This window comes from Aquila chrysaetos, chromosome 15 (assembly GCF_900496995.4).
Source record: "Aquila chrysaetos chrysaetos chromosome 15, bAquChr1.4, whole genome shotgun sequence".
Classification (NCBI taxonomy): domain Eukaryota; kingdom Metazoa; phylum Chordata; class Aves; order Accipitriformes; family Accipitridae; genus Aquila; species Aquila chrysaetos.
This window is the reverse complement of record NC_044018.1, coordinates 14,291,432-14,297,700: the sequence shown is the minus strand read 5'-3', so window position 1 is coordinate 14,297,700 and position 6,269 is coordinate 14,291,432. Positions and strand designations below refer to the sequence as shown.

Below are 6,269 nucleotides of genomic sequence, written 5' to 3'. Positions count from 1 at the left end.
AATTCCTGCTGTTAAAAGTGGATTTATGGACAGCAGAGGAAAAATAAGGGACATTGTTAAGGACATTCTGTGTCTATCATTGCCATTAGCATAAGCAAACACGACACCTACTGTATTGGGTTTGCGTGGCAAGGTTTTGGTAGCGAGGGGGCTACAGGGGTGGCTTCTGTGAGGAGCTGCTGGAAGCTTCCCCCATGTCCGACAGAGCCAATGCCAGCTGGCTCTGAGATGGACCCACAGCTGGTCAAGGCCGAGCCCAGCAGTGATGGTGGTAGCACCTCTGGGAGAACAGATTTAAGAAGGGAAAAAAAAAACAAACCTGAGCAACAGCAACCAGAGAGAGGAGTAAGAACACGTGAGAGCACCAGCCCTGCAGACCCCAGGTCAGTGCAGAAGGAGGGGAGGAGGTGCTCCAGGCGCCGGAGCAGAGATTCCCCTGCAGCCCGTGGGGAAGACCATGGTGAGGCAGGCTGTCCCCCTGCAGCCCAGGGAGGTCCACGGGGGAGCAGATCTCCACCTGCAGCCTGGAGAGGACCCCATGCCGGAGCAGGGGGATGCCCGAAGGAGGCTGTGACCCTGTGGGAAACCCACACTGGAGCAGACCGTTACTGAAGGACTGCAGCCCGTGGAAAGGACTCATACTGGAGAAGTTTGTGAAGAACTGCAGCCTGTGGGAAGGACACATGTTGGAGTTCATGGAGAACTGTCTCCATGAGAGGGACCCTATGCTGGAGCAGGGGATGAGTGAGGAGTCCTTCCCCAAGGAGGAAAGAGCAGCAGAGACAGCGTGCGATGAACTGACCCCAACCCCCATTCCCCGTCCCCCTGTGCCACTGTGGGGGAGGAGGGAGACAAAATCAGGAGTGAAGTTGAGCCCACGAAAAGAGGGAGGGGTGGGGGGAAGGTGTTTTAAGATTTGGTTTTATTTCTCATTATCGTACTCTGATTTGATTTCTAATAAATGAAACTAATGTCCCCAAGTTTAGTCTGTTTTGCCTGTGATGGTAATTGCTGAGTGGCCCCCCTGTCCTTATCTCGACCCACAAGCCTTTCATTATATTTTCTTTCCCCTGTCCAGGTAAGGAGGGGGACTGATAGAACGGCTTTGATGGGCACCTGGCGTCCAGCCAGGGTCAACCCAGCACACCTACATTTCTGTATTAGGTGACATGACAACAGCTATACGGTTGTGAAGGTCTTTGACTGTGCCTTCACCTGTCACATCAGCAATTTCTTTCACTACTCTCATACTCTCTATTCTTTCATTGATCATGCTTCTGTGCATTTTGATTCCTACCTCTACTTATTCGCCTATTCAGAGCAGTCCCTGACCTTTGATATACCTAAAAGTAAAAGCCCAGACCCCTGAGTTCAACCTCCTGCATCCTACAGGCCAGAGAGTTCCCAATGATTCTTGCAGGAGTCACGCATATTGTAGTTGAACTGGATTTCCTTCTTCCTTTCTGAAGATGTGATAATTATGATAAAGAATATGTCTCTGACCTGTCCTATTCTTGACAGAATACTTGCCTAATCTTATCAATCTTGTCTTAAAAAAAGTCAGCCAGATTGCAGTTATCTCATCTTGGTACCAAGTAAAATACATCTGCAAATAATAAATAGGTTTATTTTCCTGTGAGTGTTAATCTGGAATTTCTCCAAAGTCATTGTGAAAATGATGGAGAGGAATGGCACATTCTGGATGTTACCCTGGGTAGACAGTGTTATAGCAGGGAACAAAATCTGAATCTATATCTTTTATCTAAATGTAAACCATTCTTCTTCTCTGTCAGAGAGAAAAGAAAGAGGCATGTATAAACAATTGAAGAGAAAAAGACAAACCCCCCAAAATTCCCAAGAGAACCACTGTGATTTTGGTTTATCTCCCTGCTTACTGAAACTGACTTATTAATGTTTAAAATTTCCCTGATAATGTCTGCAAGCAGTTCACTAGAGCTTTAAATAATGTATCTTGGTATTTAGCTAGAGCCATATCTCATATTTCTATTTGAAGAATCTAGATTAGATTTTCTTCATGGTGAGGCCATAGCTGAAAGTGCTATATTGATTGACCAGACAAAAAGTGAATTAAATATTGCTTACCATCCTAAAGAATGTGAAATTACTGAATGGTGTCTTGAACCTTGCTACTTGCACATCTCCCAGGTGATGGGATCCAGTGCTTTCATGTAAATTTTAATCATCCTTTCCAAGATTAGACATTTATTTCCTTTTTGGGAAAAACATTGAATCAAGACCTCAAAACATTCACTTTTCTGGGCAGCCCCTAGGAGTCACTATATACTAAATACTGCATTACATACGGTATAAAACAGCAAATATTTTTCAGGACCAAATACAAATCCATCCAACTCTTTTACTAGCCCCTGGTACATGAAGCTGATAATCTGATCATTGTCTGGTAATTTTAAAATAGGGTGAAGGGGTTGTCCCACAAGAACACCCCACCATGCTCAAAGATTATCACAGATAATCAAAAGATTTTTTGAGAGTTAGTTTGTATTTGGAATTTAGAATAATTTGAGAGTTAAGTAGGTACTGCTAAACTATAACACATCTGTGATTATGAGGATTTTGTATTAAGTGCTTCTGAGTGGGTGCTGAATTATAGGAAAAACAATATAATATACTCTTCTTGTATTCTTTTTTCAAACTTGGAAACAATTACTTTGATTGTAACAGTTGTTTCTTTTGACTTTGTTTCTTCTAGCAAAGGTGGCATCATTGGCTGACATACTGCTGAAGTGTGTCTCTAACTCAGCATCAGCCTGCAAGTGCTGCTTTTATGCAGCACAGACAGCTGACCTTCCCCTTCCTCAGCACAGCCTGTTCATTTCAAGATGCCTAGAGACAAAGCTGATGGTGGGAGGCAATCTCAGCTAACTGAAATCAGCTTACGGTAATGAAACTGTCCCACTGAAACAGCCCTTGAGTTCTCTCAGTTTTAAAAACCTTTTCATTTGTTTTATTAATCTTTGTCAGAATAAACAAAATAACTGGTAACAGCTTGCTTTGCCTGCTACATTAGGTTGATCTGATGTATCTCACATTGAATTGCTGTAACATTAGACCATGCAAACAATATATGTCAGTAACTGTCAGTAACTGCTACAGCACAGGATTCCCCAGAAAACGTGAGATGTGCTCATATGAAACAGTAGAAGCTAATAATTTACTACTGCTGTTCATCAGGTGACAATAGCACAAAGGAAACAAGGAAAATAGGAGAACAAAGAAAAAGTTTTATTTACTAGAGCCAGTTCTACTCCCAAGTATATCATGTTAATGCCAAAGTTTATTTCCCTTGCTGTAGTTAGTATCTTTCTGTCAAATTAGTTGCCTTATGTATGACTTTGTGTAGTCATGTACACAGTGCTTCGTGGATGGAAAAATGCTTCCTTGTCTGATGCAGTATCTTAATTTACAATGATTTTGCAAAGGTATAAGCAATTCTACAATGTAGTAGGTATCAAGTAAAGCTCCTGCTATCCTTTTTCCCTTATCTTGAAAGTCTGTTATACCTGAACAGATTGCACAAGGGTTAGCTGGTGCTTTAAGGGCACTCTTGGAGACAGCTTAGGATTGACATAGTTGAAGAATACATATCTGAATACATACCTGAAAAAAATTGTGAATTACTGTTTAATTCATAAGAGAAGAATATGAATATTTCAGATAAGAATAAAACTGAAAGAAATTTTTCATTTTCTCTGTTGGCTTTTGGAGTTTGATATGTTCATGTAAGAATCTTCTCATTTCTAAACATACCTAAATAAATTAATATTTTTAAAATGCACAAAACTCTCCAAAACTGAATCAAAACATCTCATAACAGGCAGATGTACTACTCGAATAGAAAGATTTTGCTCATCATTTTTAATTTGTAACAAGAACTCCTAGAGGAGAAAGAAGTATCATATAGTAAGTATAATCAGAAAGGGAAATCTCATTCCAACATCAGAACAAATAGCTCCTGATGGCTAAAGATATATATTCAGAATTTCAGGGGTGAGCTATAGACCACCTAACTTGTGTAACTCATTTGTGCCTAAATTGCAACTGGTGAAGAACTGGTAAAACTGTTCTTCAAATTCAACTCTTCCCATATAGTCAAAGGAGAGAAATAAATTACTCTAGACTTTTGTGTTACAGTAAATATGAAAATTAAGCAGAGAGGATGTGACTCTAAAAGCCTTCAAAGAAAATTATCTCTATTGCTAAAACAGACATCCAAATGAAGAGGAATTTTCAAGATGAAATGTGTAGAGTGAAGTCCAGAGAAGAAGAAACCAGGGCAGTGGTGGGGAATGTAAAAATACTGATTTCTGACTCTAGTATTTACGATCAGTATCTTTCCTCCCTTTTGTGATGGAAGGGAGATGATGCTTGCCTCCTACCTTTTGTTCCCCTAGTATGGACACTATCAACCTAAGGGAAGATTGAGGAGAAGCATAACGTTGCACAGTGGCAGCAGATAATTTGGGTTGTCCTCTTACATTTTTCAAATAAACAATTGCATAAACCAATGTAATTAGAACCTCAAGTGCTAGGAAGGCAGAAGAAAAGTAACTGATAAGTACCCACTCCTTTCTCCTTTTCTTCTGGGTTGGATAGTTCTGAAACAACAGGAGAAAGTGGGACGTGCAAAGGCAAGTTTAGAATTGGAACGAGGCCAAGTGTATGAGGTTGAACAAGGCCAAGTGCCGGGTCCTGCACTTGGGTCACAACAACCCCGTGCAGCACTACAGGCTTGGGGAAGAGTGGCTGGAAAGCTGCCCAGCAGAGAAAGATCTGGGGGTGCTGGTTGACAGCCGGCTGAATATGAGCCGGCAGTGTGCCCAGGTGGCCAAGAAGGCCAATGGCATCCTGGCCTGTATCAGAAACAGTGTGGCCAGCAGGAGCAGGGAGGTGATCGTCCCCCTGTACTCGGCACTGGTGAGGCCGCACCTCGAGTCCTGTGTTCAGTTTTGGGTCCCTCACTACAGGAAAGACATTGAGGTGCTGGAGCGTGTCCAGAGAAGGGCAACCGAGTTGGTGAGGGGCCTGGAGCACAAGTCTTATGAGGAGCGGCTGAGGGAGCTGGGGTTGTTTAGTCCAGAGAAAAGGAGGCTGAGGGGAGACCTTATCGCTCTCTGCAACTACCTGAAAGGAGGTTGTAGCAAGGTGGGGGTCAGTCTCTTCTCCCAGGTAGCAAGCTGTATTAGGTTTCCATGGCAAGGTTTTGGTAGCAGGGGGCTACAGGGGTGGCTTCCGTGAGAAGCTGCTAGAAGCTTCCCCCATGTCCAATAGAGCCAATGCCAGCCGGCTCCAAGATGGACCCACCACTGGCCAAGGCCGAGCCCATCAGCGATGGTGGTAGTGTCTCTGGGAGAACAGATTTAAGAAGGGGGGAAAAAAACCCTGCACAACAACCTGCAGCCAGAGAGAGGAGTAAGAACATGTGAGAGCACCAGCCCTGCAGACCCCAGGTCAGTGCAGAAGGAGGGGAGGAGGTGCTCCAGGCGCCGGAGCAGAGATTCCCCTGCAGCCCGTGGGGAAGACCATGGTGAGGCAGGCTGTCCCCCTGCAGCCCAGGGAGGTCCACGGGGGAGCAGATCTCCACCTGCAGCCCGGGGAGGACCCCACGCCGGAGCAGGGGGATGCCCGAAGGAGGCTGTGACCCCGTGGGGGACCCACGCTGGGGCAGTCTGTGGCTGAAGGACTGCACCCCATGGAAGGGACCCACGCTGGAGCAGTTTGTGAAGGATTGCAGCCCATGTGAAGGACCCACACTGGAGAAGTTTGTGGAGGACTGTCTGCCATGTGAGGGACCCCACGCTGGAGCAGGGGAAGAGTGTGAGGAGTCTTTCCCCTGAGGAGGAAGGAGCGGCAGAGAAAATGTGTGAGGAACTGACTGCAACCCCCATTCCCCGCCCCCCTGCGCTGCTGGGGGGGAGGAGTTAGAGAAAACCAGGAGTGGAGTTGAGCTGGAAAATGGGGGGAGGGGGGGCGGGGAAGGTGTTTTAAAATTTAGTTTTTATTTCTCATTATCTTACTCTGATTTGATTGGTAATAAATGAAACTAATTTCCCCAAGGCGAGTCCGTTTTGCCCATGACAGTAATTGGTTGAGTGATCTCTCCCTGTCCTTATCTCAACCCACGAGTCTTTCACTACAATTTCTCTCCCCTGTCCAGCTGAGGAGGGGAGTGATAGGTGGCTTTGGTGGGCACCTGGTGTCCAGCCAGGGTCAACCCACCACAAGGACAG

The 6,269-nt window shown here is 44.9% G+C and overlaps 1 long non-coding RNA gene across 1 annotated transcript; it reads right to left on the bottom strand.

The window, feature by feature from the left end:
* Positions 1–1,059: 1,059 nt before the first annotated feature.
* Positions 1,060–5,804, bottom strand: LOC115351311. Its single transcript, XR_003926765.2, has 3 exons — positions 5,792–5,804; positions 2,299–2,304; positions 1,060–1,147 (listed from the first exon to the last, which is right to left on the bottom strand). It is a non-coding gene; the product is annotated as an uncharacterized LOC115351311 (long non-coding RNA).
* Positions 5,805–6,269: the final 465 nt, after the last annotated feature.